Source organism: Panthera tigris, chromosome A2 (assembly GCF_018350195.1).
Source record: "Panthera tigris isolate Pti1 chromosome A2, P.tigris_Pti1_mat1.1, whole genome shotgun sequence".
Taxonomy (NCBI): domain Eukaryota; kingdom Metazoa; phylum Chordata; class Mammalia; order Carnivora; family Felidae; genus Panthera; species Panthera tigris.
This window is the reverse complement of record NC_056661.1, coordinates 134,396,396-134,413,697: the sequence shown is the minus strand read 5'-3', so window position 1 is coordinate 134,413,697 and position 17,302 is coordinate 134,396,396. Positions and strand designations below refer to the sequence as shown.

Sequence of the window (17,302 nt, the reverse complement as noted above, 5' to 3'; positions counted from 1 at the left end):
AGAGAGCAGGGGAGGGGCAAAGAGAGGAGAGAGAGAATCCCAAGCAGGCTCTGCACTGTCAGCACAGAGTCCAATGCAGGGCTCAAACTCACAACCTATGAGATCATGACAGGAGCCAAAACCAAGAATCAGATATTTAACCAACTGAACCACCCAGGTGCCTCAAGACTCTGGAACTCTTCTTTACATATGCAAAAATTATGTTTAAAGATATGTATGAAAATTGTCAAAATCATTTTTGGAACAAAGCATATCATGCTATTAAAGAAAATCAAATTGACAAATATGTATCATGGTTTTCCCCTAAACAAATTTGACTGTCACAAAGCTTTACCTAAGAATATAAAATTTGCATTTTTTATAATAGCAAATTAAGCTGGGCATGATCCTGTTTTTACAAGAAAAAAATTATGTCTTTTTTTTTTAAATATTTTAATGTTTATTGATTTTTTGAGAGAGAGAGAGAGAGAGAGCAAGCCGGGGAGGGGCAGAGAGAGAGAGGGAGAGAGAAATCCCAAGCAGGATCTGCACTGAAAGTGCAGAGCCAATGTGGGGCTCAATCTCATGAACTGTGAAATCATGACCTGACCGAAACCAGGAGTCAGATACTTAGCCAACTGAGACACCCAGAAACCCCAAAATTATATGTTTTCTATAGAAGTAACCTTCTATACTTCAGTTTCATTTGTAAACTAGAATGACGATAAAATACACCAACTTTTTCTGAAGTATATAGTATAATTTATGCAACATTTATATATAAATGCTATATAAAACATATATAAAAACATGGGCTCAATCCCTTGAACTGTGAGAGCATGACCTGAGCCAATATTGAGTCAGATGCTCAACCGACTAAGCCACCCAGATGCCCCAAGAAATAGATGCCCCAAGAAATGAACCTCAGGGGCTGAGCACTTAATCACTGGGCTGGGTGTGTAACTGTATGGTTTTATAATTGTTTTAAGAGGAGTTGCCTTTTACAGTGCGTCCATTTGCTTCTCTGGTTAAGGTGAAAATTGGTATTTATCACAAAGGAGGTGTTATTTTCCTTCTGTTTCTTCATTTTTTCAGAATCCATTGAGAGGACTATTCATTATAGGAATGTAACATAAGTAGGTATCAATGGGGATGGAAGGACAGAAGGAAATCTTTTCTTCTCTTTTTCTTTTGAGAGTCAACAAAGTCAGAATCTATTTCATGAATTGCGATGACCTCTATTGAAATGCTTAAATATGGCCACCAAGGGTCCCCCAGGAGAATGTGACACATCGTGCATGAGAGAAAAAGTTTAATGCCAACGCCTACTGCTTGGTGGGAAATGGGTCACTGTGCAGATGAAACTGGAAGGTTGCCTTTACCTACCCATCATAGGATTTCTGGACTTCTTGCTAACTTCAACACTTAAAAGTTAAAAAGACGTGTGAGCTTATTTGTATCCCAAGAAGTAGGTGAAAAGAGACATAAAAGTTGTATATGTATGTTTACATGAACACTGAATAAAAGCTTAGGTGATATATGTCATAATCATTTTATGCCATAAATGTCTAAACTTTTAAAATATTTTTTTTCAAAACAAACAAACAAAAGGAATGCATCCTGTGAAGTAAAGTGCCTTTCTGACTCCATTCCACAAATGTTTTTGGAAAGCCTATAGTGTTCCAGCTCTTTGCCAGGAAAGGGGAAAAGTGAACAGGACAGAATTCTGCTACAACTTTTAAAGAAAGGGCTTCTTGGATCTAAATTGCTACTTAAATGGACAAAGCAAAGTATTAGTTGCCTGAGCCCAGAGGAAATTACCAGCATCAGTGTTTCTTTCATTTATTCTGGATTCCCGTTAACCCTGCAAAATCTGCAGTAACTCCCTAAATCTCTTTCACCTCCCCTTCTTTTGCCCCCGCTGCAGGCCTGCATTCTTTTCCCATCCCTGGTTTTGGGACTGAAAACAAAATCTTCTCAGAGATCATTACATATAGTCATAAAGATACCCTGTTAGGAACAGAAAAATACTCCCATCAGGTAACTTTAAACATTTGACCCATAACCAGCTCCCTCCACCAGTACTTCATCAGAAGATAATATTCTTATAAATCCTATGAGTTTTACGTATCTTATTAAGTGCCACAGCACACTGCATTTCATTTTTTGTGTTAGGAGCATTAATATTTAAGATGTGAATATATAAAACAATTTTTAAAACTCTATCTTGGCAATTTTTTCTTAAAAAAAAAAAAACAAACAAACAAGGGCATCTGAGTGGCTCAGCCAGGTAACTGTCCAGCTCTTGATTTCAGCTCATGTCATGATCTCACAGGTTCGTGAATTCAAGCCCAGTGTCGGGCTCTATGCTGACAGCATGAAGGCTGCTTGGGATTCTCCTTCTCCCTCTCTCTCTCTCTGCCCCTCCCCCTGCTTGTGTGTGCCTTCCGGCTCTCTCTCTCTCTCTCTCTCTCTCTCTCGCTCTCTCAAAAGTAAATAAATATTAACAAACAAACAAACAAATGAACACTAGAAGCCTCCAAAATGGGAGTGTCTCAGTCCTCTGTTTCTCCAGAAGACTCTGCAAACTCCTCACTCCTCTCAGAGGCCAGGCAGAGGCATATGAAGAGCCCAGCAGGTTCTCGCACAATTTGACAAATGTCAAATCCCCAAGGCTGAGCAGGAGCTCCGCTCCTCATGCCCCTCAGGGCCCACAGGGGTGCTTCATCTTGTTTACTGTCAGATGACCTGCATGCCCTCAACACTATGGGGGAATAGAAACCTTGAACCTTTCTGCACCTGCTAGTGCTTGGCACTGTGGGAACCCGGCAACTGACAGCTCCCTGGAGCACAGCCAGGCAGTGGAACACCCAGTCCCACGCTGCAGGCTCATGGCCAGGCTCAGAGCCAGCCACCAGCTGCAACTACACTGCTATATTTTTCAAGACCCACTTTGCTCATGATTCTACTTGTTCTTAGGAATTCTTTTTGTTAACACTTATTAAATAATAAGGCAAATGACTCTTGAAAATTATTTTTCTGGTCCAAAACAGAGTAGGGAAAAAGAGCCCATCGGATTTTCATGTCGTATCTTCCTTGCTTTTGAGAAAGTGAAGATTAAAAAAAATTATGCAAAATAAACTTAGATTTAAGGATCGGAGAAAAAGCGTAGACCTCTATTCAATCGTCTGAATGTATTCACACACAAACCCAAACAAATTTGAGGCTTGTAACAATCTGAATAATTCAAGAAAAATGGACTATTTCTGCAATCTGTTTCTATGTTCATGCATACTTAATTTATTTTTTCTTTTTTTCACTCATACTTAATTTTAAAATATACTTTCGCTTGGCTATGTAAGAAAACAAACCTTAGACTGTCTCATTTTAAAATTTATTGTCTATCAGACAGCATGGCACAGGGTTAGAGCTCCTCTGCTGGGAGCGGAGCTCATCTGTAAAATGTGGGAAACAAGAGTTTCCATTACATAGGATTGTTGTGAGAATTAAATGAGTTCATGTAAGGAAAAAATTTAATGCATGCCTGACATAGAATAAGAGCTCAATAAATGATGGTGTGTGTGTTTGTGTGTGTGTGTGTGTGCATGCGCGCACACACATTTCAAATTTCACATCCTCACATTAGTGATTTACTGAAGGCTGAATTGGTCCTTCCATGATTTTTTTTTTTTTACAAGAAAACATGAAGTGTGTATGGGATAATTCTTTATGACTTTTTAAATGCACATCTCCTCAACCATATTTAGTTTTTATTTATTTACTTCCTACAAAAGAAAGAGAAAATAAAGCTCAACAATAAGAAAACAACAACCCTTTTAAAAACTAAGCCAAACATCTGAGCAATACTACACTAAAGAAGATATACAGATGGCCAATAAGCATATGAAAAGATGCTCATCATCATTTGTCATTAGGGAATTGCAAATGAAAACAACCATGATATACCACTTCTCACCCTTTAGAATGGCTAAAATCCAAAAAAACTGACAACACCAATCACTGGTGACGATTGCTGGTGGGAATGCAAAGTGGTATGGCCACACTGAAATACAGTTTGGCAGCGTCTTACAAAGCTAAATATAGTCTTACTATATAATCTAGCAATCACACTTCAAGGTATTTACCCACTGACTGGAAAACTTCAGTCCACACAAAAATCTCCATGCAAATGTTTATAGTAGTTTTATTCACAATTGCCAAAACCTGGAAGTAAACAAGGTATACTTAAATCAGTGAATGGATAAACAAACTGCGGGACATCTACAAAATACAAGACATGAATGGACTGTAAATGCATATTGTTATTGAAAGAAGCCAATGTGAAAGCCTATGTACTACATGATTTCAATTACGCATATTTTGGAAAAACGTAACTATATACAGATGGTAATCGATCAGTGGTTGCCAGAAATTTGGGATGAGGAGGGGAAGGCTTAAATAGTATGAAAATTAATAAAACTCACTTAAAATGGAGTGGGGAGGCCAAAAGGGAGAGCTCTCATGCCCCACCACTACTCATCAAATGCAGTCCCAAACAAGAAGAGACCTACCTAACACTCCTCACAGGAAGAAGCCTATACCCTACTACCCCAGCAGGGGAAGAAAGATGTTCTCCTTGTCCAGCAATAGCCCAGCCAATGTAGGACTGTCAAAACACAGTCAATGAAAAGTCACTAAACTTGGAACTCCCAGTTTACTCCAATGGACTTTTTGTTTATAACAGCCCCTCCCAACTCCCCCATCCCTTTCCTCTATAAATGAGGACTCCAGATTTGCCTGTGGTTTTGCCATAGCATGCATGTCCTGAATTGCAATTCTCTTATTCCTGAGTAAATCCATTTTACTGGTAAAATAACTCACAGTTTTATTTTTAAGGTTAACAATAGGTAAAACAAGGAATATTTTTAGGGTGGTGAAGCTGTTAAGTATATAAACTTTTTTTTAATTTTTATTTATTTATTTTGAGAGAGAGAGCATAGCAGGGGATGGGCAGAGAAAGAGGGAGAGAAAGAATCCCAAGCAGGCTCCATGCTGTCAGCACACAGCCCCACACAGGGTTAAATTCCAGACTGTGAGATCATGATCCGAGCCCAAATCAAGAATCAACACTCAACCATCTGAGCTAACCAGGTGTCCCCAGTATGTGAACTTTTAAAAAATCATTTAGGAGATGGGGGATGGGGAGGAACTCCAGAATGGAATGCAGCATGTGACAAGAGATTCTAAATGTATTACAAATGTATGAAACCATCTCACTGGAAGTAGTGGGAAGAAAAGGTTCTGGACTAAGTAACTCTGGAAATGAGTGGAGTCCAAAAAACTAATAGTAGAAGAGCCAACATGAAGTACACCTCTGGCTGATAAATTGTATCCCATGGGATACAGATGAACAATTCTGAAATCACTATACATCTACAATGGAGATGAAAAATTAAGTAAACAGATGGTAGAAGTCAGCTTTCTCACTGTTGATGTGGAAAGTTACAGATAAGCAAGGGAAGAGGTTAGAATGATCCATGTGACAATGAATCAGAATTAGAGACACCAGTTCAAACTCATGTTTAGCTTAATAAAGATACAGATGCTTGCATACAGAAACATTTATGTAAAGTTAGTATACACGCATATATTTTCTTGCTCCGTCAGCTGAGACAGTCTAGAAGCCAGGACATCTCAGTAGCAACCAACACACCCTAGCACCTAGATCTTGGTTTGTAATACTATTCCTTAATAAAAGAAACCAGGAGGGGCGCCTGGGTGGCTTAGTCGGTTAAGCGTCCGACTTCGGCTCAGGTCACGATCTCACTGTCCGTGAGTTCGAGCCCCGCGTCGGGCTCTGGGCTGACGGCCCGGAGCCTGGGGCCTGCTTCCGGTTCTGTGTCTCCCTCTCTCTCTGCCCCTCTCCCATTCATGCTGTGTCTCTCTCTGTCTCAAAAATAATAAATAAATGTTAAAAAATAAATAAATAAATAAATAAATAAATAAATAAATAAATAAAAGAAACCAGGATTCCTTTTAGGACTGAGGCAGGAAATGTATAAGATGAGTGTGGAGCATCCTGTAGTACCAGAAAGGAAGTGCTTAAAAAAACAAACAACAACCAAAACCCACAGTGAATGGCGTATTTCAAAGGGACACAATAATCAGGTATAAGAGCCCCTCCAGTGGCTAAAGCTGGAACAGTCTGTCAATAAAATAACTAAAAACCAACTGAATTGTAACCCAAGTATAAAATAAATATGCAAGAGTCCATACTGACATAAAGAAATAATTGGATAAATTAACAGGGGAGAATAGACAAATTTCCTATACAGAAGAATTCCAAATAATTTATGAAAATACTTTACTTTTAAGGAAGTAGAGTTCAACTCTTAACTCCTTTTAGTGTAGGTTGTACATGATGGCTTCCTTCCAAAGAGCACAGTATTGAAGGGAAAAAAGAGTAACATTACAAAGAAGGAACCTGACAAACACTATCTCACCCAGGCGATCAAGGTCAACACCAACAGTGATAGATCATGTTGATAGTAGATACCCTTGATATTATGGATGAAAATGGTACTTTACCTCTGGGTCCTGTTCCAAAAATCCATAACCCTGGTTTAATTAGGAAAACAAACCCCAAACTCTCAAAGTCATCAAAAATAAGGAAAATCTGAGAAGCTATCACAGCCAAGAGGAGCCTAAGGAGACACAAGAACTAAATAAAATGTGTTATACTGGATGACAACTTGGAGCAGAAAAAGATCATTAGGTAAAAACTGGGGAAATCTGAATGAAGTATGGATTTTAGTTAATAATTATGTATTGATATTTGTTCATTAGTTGTGGCAAATGTACCATACTAATGTAGGATGTTAATAATAGTGGAAACTGAGTATGGGCTATACAGGACCTCTCTGTAGTATCTTCACAATTTTTCTGTAAATCTAAAATTGCTTTAATATAAAAATTCAAATTTTTATTTAAAAACTAAGGAAAATTTTTTTATTGATCTGTGGCACATTTTCCATGTAACAACAAATTATTAACAACTTGAACATTTAGTAATATTTAATAACAATATCTCAAGCCCAGTCAGGTTCTTTTATCTCACGTTTAGTATTTTCAACATTAATACTCTTTAGGGGTGCCTAGGTGGCTTAGTCGGCTAAGCATCCAACTTTGGATTTTGGCTCAGATCATGATCTCATGGTTCATGAATTCAAGTCCCACATGAGGCTCTACCCTGACAGTGTGGAGCCTGGTTGGGATTCTCTCTCCCTCTCTCTCTGCCACTCCCCCGTTTGCATACTCCCTCTCTCTCAAAATGAATAAACTTTAAAAAAGTTAATATTCTTCAGATTTATTATTCTCAATTACTTCTTTTGCAAAGGTGACCATAGGATCTAGGTCTTAGAACATAAAACTTCAAAAGTCTGAAAAATGGCCTCAAAATGGGTTATTCTATGACCTTAGAAAAACTTCCTACCCGCAATGGGAAATAAATCATATAAAAAGCAATAGTCAATGGATATTTCTTTAAAATAAATCAAAACAAAATCTAACCCTACTATATTTCTTTTTTTTTAAATTTTTTTAAAGTTTATTTATTTCTGAGAGAGAGAGAGACAGCGTGTGAGTGAAAGAAGGGCAGAGACAGAGGGAGACACAGAATCTGAAGCTGTACTGACAGCCCAGAGCCTGATGCAGGGCTTGAACTCACGAACTGCGAGATCATGACCTGATCTGAAGTTGGACACTTAACCGACTGAGCCACGCAGGTGCTCCAGAATTAATTTTTCTTCCTTTCTTTCTTTTCTTTCTTTCTTTCTTTCTTTCTTTCTTTTTTCTTTCTTTCTTTCTTTCTTTCTTTCTTTTGAGAGAGAGAGAGAGAGAGAGAGAGCAAGCGTGAGCACAAGTGGGAGTGGGGGGTGGGCAGAGAGAGGCAGAGAGAGAATCCCAAGTAGGCTCTGCACCATCGGCACAGAACCCAATGTAGGGCTTGAACTCACAACCGTTAGATCGTGACCTGAGCCAAAACCAAGAGTCGGATGCTTAACCGACTGAGCCACCCAGGCAGCCCCCTACTAAATTTCTTGATCCCATGAAAGATGGCAAGGAAAATAAAATCTGCATGTTCCCTTGTCAACTCAGGACCATCAAATTGGGCTGCAGTTATTCAATAACCTGTAGCTATTATTAGGAAAATGGAGTGAGTTCAAGCCCCATGTTGGGCTCTGTGCTGACAGCTCAGAGCCTGGACCCTGCTTCAGATTCTGTGTCTCCTTCTCTCTCTGCCCCTCCTCCACTCTGGCTCTGTCTCTCTCTCTATGTCTCTCTCTCTCTCTCTCTCTCAAAAATAAACATTAAAAAAAATTGTTTTAATAAAAAAAAACTTTTGGCATCAATCATGCCGAAGTTTACAAGTAATATTAGCTTCTCATTATAAAAGTTGTATGGCTTAAAAATAAAAGTGAATTTGGCCACAGAGTGGTGACAAAGTTTTACTCCTGTTGTATTATGTAAAAAAACATTTAGATTCTAAAAAAATATTGGATTAAAACATGCAACTTTAGGGTCTATTCTCTATGGCCTCTAGGAAAATATTTTACTTAAATAATTATATTCTATCGGTATAATTCCCTTTCCATCTCTCCATTCACTCTGTTCTCTCATTCTTATACTATAGTTACCATTACTGATTTTTCAGCTTTAAATATTTACACGGATTGCTATGAACTCACAAAAAGCTGTCACATTTCACTCACAGAAAAGTATTCTGGAAGTAGTTGAAGTTGCTCAGCCATGGCTTTTACATCTCTGTTAGAAAATGTGTAGTAAAACATGTTTTAAAAACATAGTATTTTCTTTGTGGAACAATTTATATTAGAAGACATTGAGGCATAAAACATGCATCTCTGTTGCTCACTTGGTTGTACCTGTCTTGTTTTCCAATATGAATCAAACTCACTTGTGTATCCAGGATAAACTAAATGCAGGAAATTAGTTAGTATTGAGTCCTTAATGTGCTAAGCTTTGTGTTCTTTTTCTCATTTAACTCTCTCATTATCCTTATAAGGTAATTATTATTAAACCATTTTATTCTTGAGGAAAATAGGTTTCAAAAGAATCTTTAAGAGACCTATCTATAGCTTTACATCTAACACGGGTAGACCTGGGTTAGATCTAACTGATCCCAAGACCATTCTCTTTCACTACATTGGTGTGGGGCAAAATGTCAGTCAGTGAGCTAAAATCATTGAGAATAGGAAATTGTAGTATTAATTTCCTTCATATTCTTTAACAAGAGATCTTAACTGAGAAAAAAAAAATTTAAGTTTTTACTGCGTATTACCAGTGAAATAATTTAAACTGGAAAAGTCAACTGGCCTCTTAACATCACACAGGTTTTTTGGCATTTAGCAAAAAAGATTCTGTATGGTTATTCGCTTGAGTCCCAAGAGGTCTGTGCTATAGGACCAAAAGTAAGTAAAGAGAGAATTAAGGAGAAATACCTTCTTACCCTTCCCAGTTGATGGGGGCAACTCTCATCCAAAAATTGAGGCCAGTGCTCAAACCAATGTTCCAAGGCCTATGAATGGCAGAGAGGGTAAAGGTTAAATTATGGGTATAGAGAGTAATGAAAGTGTTTTGCTCTTGAGCTTGGACGTCCACATTATCTGTATCTAAGGACACATACAGGGTTTTGTTTTATAACACTGCACAGAAATATTTAAGCTTATAGCTTCTAAAAATAAGACAAACTTTAAATTCTTTTATTTTTTATTTTTTTGAGAGAGCATGAGCAGGGAAGAGGAGCAGAGGGAGAGAATCCCAAGCAGGCTCCATGCACAACACCAAGCCTGATGTATAGCTCGATCCCATGACCCTGGGATTGTGACCAGAGCTGAAATCAAGAGTTGGATGCTCAACTGACTGAGCCACCCAAGTGTCCCTAAGTTCCTTTTGTAATCTTTGGAATGGTTGGGACTGCACTGCATGTTTCCAGGCTATCTAATTAACAGTTTTGCACACAAATAGACTTGTATTTTCAAATGCTATTGGCCATATATTTGTATTTTCTATTCAACTAGAAAGTGCTAGTCATTAAATCATTATGAGAACTACCCTTCAGGCATATTTCTGCATATGAAAACTGCTCTCTTAGCATTGGTCCTTGGGTTTTATCAAACTATCTTCATTTTTTTTTCTGTAAAATTCTACATTGATAGCATTTGCTTATTAACACTTAGTTTTAAGTTATGTTGGGATTTATTTTAAACATTTTTATGTGCTACACTTAAAAACAAATGGTAGGTTCACAAAATGCTTTTAACTCTTGATAAATTTAAAAATTTATAGGTAAAAAAAGAGAATATGAAAGACATTTGGGTATAGGTTATTCATATGGCAATTTACTTCCAGTCACTGAAAAACCTTCAGTGCTATAATAGATTTTTTAATGTTAATGTATAATAAAGTTTAAATAAGTGTAAATAAATTAACATATTTCAGATAAGTGCTAAACTTGACAAATAATTTTACCTTTCTACTTTTCATGCATTTAATTACCCATCTCTTAGGAAGGATTCTTATGGAGGACATTTCAGAATCACCTATATTTTGTATAAATTAATTCTAACTTCACCACTTCTTGGTTCCTGATCCATTTCTATTCCTGCTTCCTGAACCACTGATATTTGTCGGCATTTGTCAAATTCCTCAGATGCAGGGGAATAGGAGAGAAGTTTCATATCTTATGTTTAAATAACCACATTTCTTTCTTACTACTGAATTATCACCAGTAACTGGGTGCTCTTTATTTCTTCTTCTTCTTTTCATTATAAAATAATTTTATAGAAAAGATTGGGTTTATAGTAATAGAGCAGAAAGGGCCTGAAACACATCATTCTACAAACTAGTCTAAGAAAATGACATTAAATCAGAAATGAATACCTAAATAAATACATTTCCAAAAATAAACAAAGGTAATTTTAACGATGAGTTCATGCTTTTAGGTATGCCTGATTTCTATGCACTATTTTAGGAGGATCACAGGGGGACCAATTCGTGTATTTATGTACCTCATTGGGAATACCTCTAAACCAGGCAAATTTAAGCTCTACCGTCTAAGAGCAAAGAATTATTTAGAGTGATATCAACTTTAACCCCTGCAGCAGTGAATTCCAAGTATTCTTGGAATCTTCACTATTTTTCATCTCTAGCCTAATTTTAAGAAATAAATTATGCTGATTTTCATCAAGTGTTCATCCTTGTTACTCCATCAGAAGAGTCACAGAGAACACAATTCTCCTCATTATGTGTCTCATAGGTGGTACAGGGAAATATGCAGTCAGTCAGTAAGAATGAGTACTTTTTATCCTCCCCAGTGTCTAGTTCTTTGATCTGACAAGTGTAAAACAAGCAAAAGTTAAATTATAGACATTAAATTAGAAGTTAATATTAACTTTCAGTCTTTTTTCTGAATAATATTCTGACCAAATTAAAAAAAATAGGAATCAATCAAACAAGCAAAAGTTAAATTATAGACATTAAATTAGAAGTTAATATTAACTTTCAGTCTTTTTTCTGAATAATATTCTGACCAAATTAAAAAAATAGGAATCAAATCAAAATCAATAGGAATCAATCAATCAATCAATCAATATACAGCACCTTTGGGGCATATAATCAAATTTAACTCACTTCAGTGAATATTTATCAGGTGTCCACCATGTGTAAGGGGCCTCTTACACAGAAAGTCAGAGGGTCCTTTGGCCCAGGCCTCACATGACACACACTGATAAGACAGAAAGAAGACAGTCACTGATCAATGTTAAACTTATGTCCAGTTACCAGACCACATCAACTGAAGTACACTATGAGTTCAGCTTTTTAGAAATCCTATGATCATCTTACTAACAACACAGTTCCTTTGGGAACTGTTGTGGGAATGTATGTGTTTTATTTGCATCCACCTGTCTAATGCAACACTAAAATATGCCACAATTTTGTGACCCTGCCATTTCTTCAGTTTTTAATATATTGAGGGCCTCAAAAAAATGCAAATGGCCCTGGCCTTTCTGAAGATCTGAAAGGTTCTACAGAACATCATGCTAACCTCTGAGGACAAAACACAGTCTCTTTTCTCAAAGAGCTTACTGTTAGCAGAAAAAAAAGAAACAAAAACAAAAATACCTAGTATAGATGATAGTTTAAGAGCCCTTTAGAGATACACATAGCCATGAGACTCAATGGCACCAAAGATCATTTTCAGGTAAGATTTAGAATGGTTTCAAGAGGACATGTCTTGAAGATGGATCTTGAAAGACAAGGAGCCACTGACAATATGAAATGAGTGAGAAAGACATGATGAGAGAAGCATTTTTAGGAACAGCATTGTTGGGTCAGTGTGTGAAAAGTAGAGAAGGAAGTAAACGTGGAAAATCAGATTGGGACCATGTAGTTCAGAGTCTACTACTATCATTGGTAAAAATAAGTCATGATGGGGCTTTGAGCAAGAAAGTAACATCACTGCATTGCATTTTAGGAAAATAAAACTGAAATAAATATACACAGTGGCTCAATAGAACAGGAAGAGATGATATGGGAAACCTGTGAGGAGGTGGCCACAGCAACCCTAAGCCTGAGGGTTCATCACTCTGCCAACCAAAAGAATTTCCTTTTTCTTCAGTCCTGAAGACCCTTCCTTGTAATACTCTCTCCACCTGCTTCCCAAGCTCTAAGCTTACCTTCAGGGGATAATCAAAAGCAACGCTTTTTGTTCATTGTTTTGAAATATTCCTCATTCAGACCAGGGGGGTTCCTCATCAAAGGTAAAACTTTTCTTCCTCATCCAGCTTAGTCCTTTTAAAATAACCAGATCTTATCCCATGACATATTCATTACACATAGTCAGGAAATTCAACACCAATTCACAAACCAGGAAGCATTTAGTCTAAGACAACTAAGTGACAAACATTATTGCTTCCACTGGCTCAAAGGAGTTAAGTGTTTAGAGTCACTCAAGTCAAGGTTTTTTCCCACTGAATAAATGAGGAATAGAATTAGGACTTCCGAGAATGAGATTATTTTTCTAGCTTTTCCTTTTGTTGAAGAATCAATTTTTTTCAACTGTACATGATCCCCCTGGCTAATTTAATAAACAGATTAAATTTAAGATAAGCAGATACCTATGTAATAACAGCTAATACTTATAAAGCACTCACTGTGTGCCAGCAGCATTCTAAGCACTATGTATAATTTTGTTTGACAGTTTAAAAATAAAAAATATTTTTATACATGAGGTCCACTATAAGAAGGAATTCTCACTATTTGGAATAAGCAGTATGGAGATCTATCCTCCCAATGAGAGAAACTATTCAGTTTCTCCTTGCTCCTATACTTTCAGAACAAAGGCATTATTCAAGTAGAGAAGGCAAAAATCCAAGCTGCCACTTGAGTTTTGATTTAACAAAGGTTACACACAAGCTATCTTGAGCTATTGAAATACATAGTTTATCACACCATCTAATGTTTTGAAAAGGATGTTTTATTATTGATTAAACATATTTAAAGTTGCAAGAGAAAACATCTTAATATACCTGCTAAAATTGTATTTAAACATTCCCGTGGGGGACAGTACTGCAAGAAATGGAAAAAAATCTGTATTGTATTGCACTTGGGTTTCCTTCAATTATGTAGACTCATTACTTGATTAATAAAACTATAAAAGTATGCTTAACAACTCTACATGTTGAAGTAATGACCAAATGGCAGTATTAAGATATACTGTATATGAAAAACGAACACTAAACATATCTGTAACTAAATTAGAACACCAATATAAAAGGAGTCTAATTAATCAGCATTACCCAAACTAAGAGAGGACATTTTGCACATATGACCTCAAAATATACAGAATATTCATATTTTCAATACAATCACTGATTTATAAACAATTAAAAGTTCAAAGTACTAATTTCATTTGAAATACATTTATTAGGCCAAATATATCTATGTCTCTCTCTCTCCCTGTCCCTCCCCTCCCTCCGCTCTGTCAAAAATAAAAATAAAACATTTAAAAAAAATTATAATTTCTACTGAAATTGTTTCAAAATAGAGTAATTAGAAAACAAAATAACCTGCTTTGTAAATATTTCAGAGAAGTGTTTAGTTTGAATCAAGACAGAGATGCTTTTTTCTTCTTTCTCACCTGCCCTCTGCTGGCAAAAGAGAGAAAAGAGAAAAGTAAGGAGGCTTCACACATCATGAAAAAGCACTTTTTCCCACAAGAAATATATAGTGTTATAAAATCTTTCACAAGACCAGATTAATTTGTCATTCATATTATCACATCACTCATATGTGAGTTAAGATTGAAGTATAAAAAAATGTTTGGAACCTGGAAATATTTCACTATTTAACATAGTTGGGATTAAACAACCATCTTAAAGTAAGAATACAAACATCGGGGCGCCTGGGTAGCTCAGTCAGTTAAGCATCTGACTCTTGATTTCTGTTCAGGTCATGATCTCAGGGTCATGAGATTGAGCCCTGCGTTGAGCCCTGTGTGGAACCTGCGTTAGGCACTGCACTGGGCACGGAGCCTGCTTAAGATTCTCTCCCTCCCTCTACCACATGCACTCATACTCTAGATAGACAGATATATAGATAAAATAAAAGTGTCAGAATGGGGGATACATGGGTCATTTTCATCTTCACATCCTTACTGACAAAGTTGACAGGGACTGAATGAGAGTCCATTAGTGGTATTTATAACTGATTGAATGACCGTATCCAAAAAGGTCTGATTACTAGTCACTAGGGGCCAGGATAGAGGTTAATAAGGATGTTCTACAGGACTTTATCTCCGGTTGTTCCCTGGTAACATTACCATCAATGCTGAGAATGAAGCTCAGTGAATTCCAATCCATAAAGATCTCAACAGTCTGGAAGCTGAAAATTCCAATGAGATAAAATAAAACAGGAATTACTGTATAGACCTGAAAGTCTGACCAAGTTTCATGCTCACAGCAGTTCCATTTGTGAAAGAGACTTTGACATTTTTGTTATTAGGAAACTCAAAATATGTTTAGAGTGTGACTCAGTACTAAACACAGTTAACAGTAAGTGCCTTCATTGCACACTTGGTGGGTAGCAGATCAACACCGAGCATTTCACATATATTATAAAACCCCAGAATAATTCAAATATAGATTTGTGATTGGCTCATTTATTACGCAGCTCTCGTTCTCTAAAAGGAATGAGCTGCGATTCTTTTTCTGGGGAAGGAAAATTAAGAAATGACAGTCTCTCTAGACAACTTTAATTTTTTGTATGCAGTATAAATTTCAGCATCTTTACTACTGTGCTTACCATGAAAATGCAAACTCTTTAGTTGCACACTTAGCCCTGCCTTTTAGGTAAGTAGAATTTTTAGACCAATTTATTGTCTTTTTTTGAAATTTAATATACACATAGAAAAGTACACAATTCATGTATTACAGCTTGATGACTTTTCACAAAGTGAATACACCCCAAGTAATTGCCACCAGATCAAGAAATAGAGCATTCCAGCAAAACAGAAGCCTCCCTCTTGCCTCCTCTCAATCTTACCTCCTCTCCAAAGAATGAATCTATCTATCTATCTATCTATCTATCTATCTATCTATCTATCTAATCTATCTATCTATCTATCTTGAGAGAGAGAGAGAGAGCACAAATGGGGGAGAGGGGTAGATGAAGAGGGGAAGAGAGAATCTCAAGCAGGCTTCACGTTCAGCAGGGAGCCCCTCATGAGGCTTGATCCCACGACCCTGGGATCATGACCTGGACCAAAATCAAGAGTCAGAGGCTCAACTGACTGAGCTACCCAGGCACCCCCAGAAACTGCTATTCTGATTCCTATCACCATAGGTTTGTTTTGCTTCTGCATCACATAAATGGAAGTCTACACTATGTTCTCTTTAGCGTGTTCTCTTTCATTTAAATTATGTTTGTGGGTCTTGCACTGTTGGTGGGAATGCAAATTGGTGCAGCCACTCTGGAAAACAGTGTGGAGGTTCCTCAAAAAATTAAAAATAGACCTACCCTATGACCCAGCAGTAGCACTGCTAGGAATTTACCCAAGGGATACAGGAGTACTGATGCATAGGGGCACTTGTACCCCAATGTTACTAGCAGCACTCTCAACAATAGCCAAATTATGGAAAGAGCCTAAATGTCCATCCACTGATGAATGGATAAAGAAATTGTGATTTATATACACAATGGAGTACTACGTGGCAATGAGAAAGAATGAAATATGGCCCTTTGTAGCAACATGGATGGAACTGGAGAGTGTTAAGCTAAGTGAAATAAGCCATACAGAGAAAGACAGATACCATATGTGTTCACTCTTATGTGGATCCTGAGAAACTTAACAGAAACCCATGGGGGAGGGGAAGGAAAAAAAAAGAGGTTAGAGTGGGAGAGAGCCAAAGCATAAGAGACTGTTAAAAACTGAGAACAAACTGAGGGTTGATGGGGGGTGGGAGGGAGGGGAGGGTGGGTGATGGGTATTGAGGAGGGCACCTTTTGGGATGAGCACTGGGTGTTGTATGGAAACCAATTTGACAATAAACTTCATATATTGAAAAAAATAAAAAATAAAAAAAATAAAGGTGCATAATTCTCACTGACTTCCTTCAGATCTTTACAGAAAAAGAAGAAAGGCCTTAATTCATTCTCTGGAATCCTGAAGTGATATGTTTTTGTTATATTTGTGACCTATATTACAAACTAAATTTTATTGAAATTCTTTTGTGTACACAACCCCCCCCCCCAAAAAAAACAAATTACGTTAGTGGGGTTCATCCATATAGTTGTATGTAAAGGCAGTCTATTCATTTTCATTGCTACATAGTACCCCATTGTAGGTGTAAATTAATACATTTATCCATTTTATTCCTAATGAACAGTTGCATTGTTTACAGTTTTTGAATGTCTTTTTGGAATCACTAGTAGCAAGAGTAGAAAATTTGGGTCATGGGTTTTGCATATGTTCAGCTTTAGGAGAAATTAGAGTGGTTTTCCAATTCACAGTAGTATCAATTCATAATTTATATTCTACTAACAACAGCATATGGCAGTTCTACTTGTTCCACATCCAAGACAATTCTTAGTGTTACCAATTTTTTCCTTTTTTAACTTTAGTCATTTTGGTGAATACGTAGTGGTATTTAATTGTGGTTTTAAGTTGCATTTTCTGATGATTAATAATTTTGAGCACATTTTTATATGTTTACTGGCAAATTCAATGTATTCATTCATGAAATAC

At 36.8% G+C, this 17,302-nt stretch overlaps 1 long non-coding RNA gene across 3 annotated transcripts; it reads right to left on the bottom strand.

Moving 5' to 3' along the window:
* Positions 1-3,387: 3,387 nt before the first annotated feature.
* Positions 3,388-14,950, bottom strand: LOC122234374. 3 transcript variants are annotated; one of them, XR_006212153.1, is made up of 7 exons: positions 14,879-14,950; positions 14,127-14,207; positions 11,689-11,782; positions 9,506-9,574; positions 8,751-8,802; positions 4,125-4,203; positions 3,388-3,434 (listed from the first exon to the last, which is right to left on the bottom strand). It is a non-coding gene; the product is annotated as an uncharacterized LOC122234374 (long non-coding RNA). The 3 variants fall into 3 exon arrangements; XR_006212154.1 differs by having other exon boundaries at positions 9,498-9,574; positions 14,127-14,204; XR_006212152.1 differs by having other exon boundaries at positions 14,127-14,204.
* Positions 14,951-17,302: the final 2,352 nt, after the last annotated feature.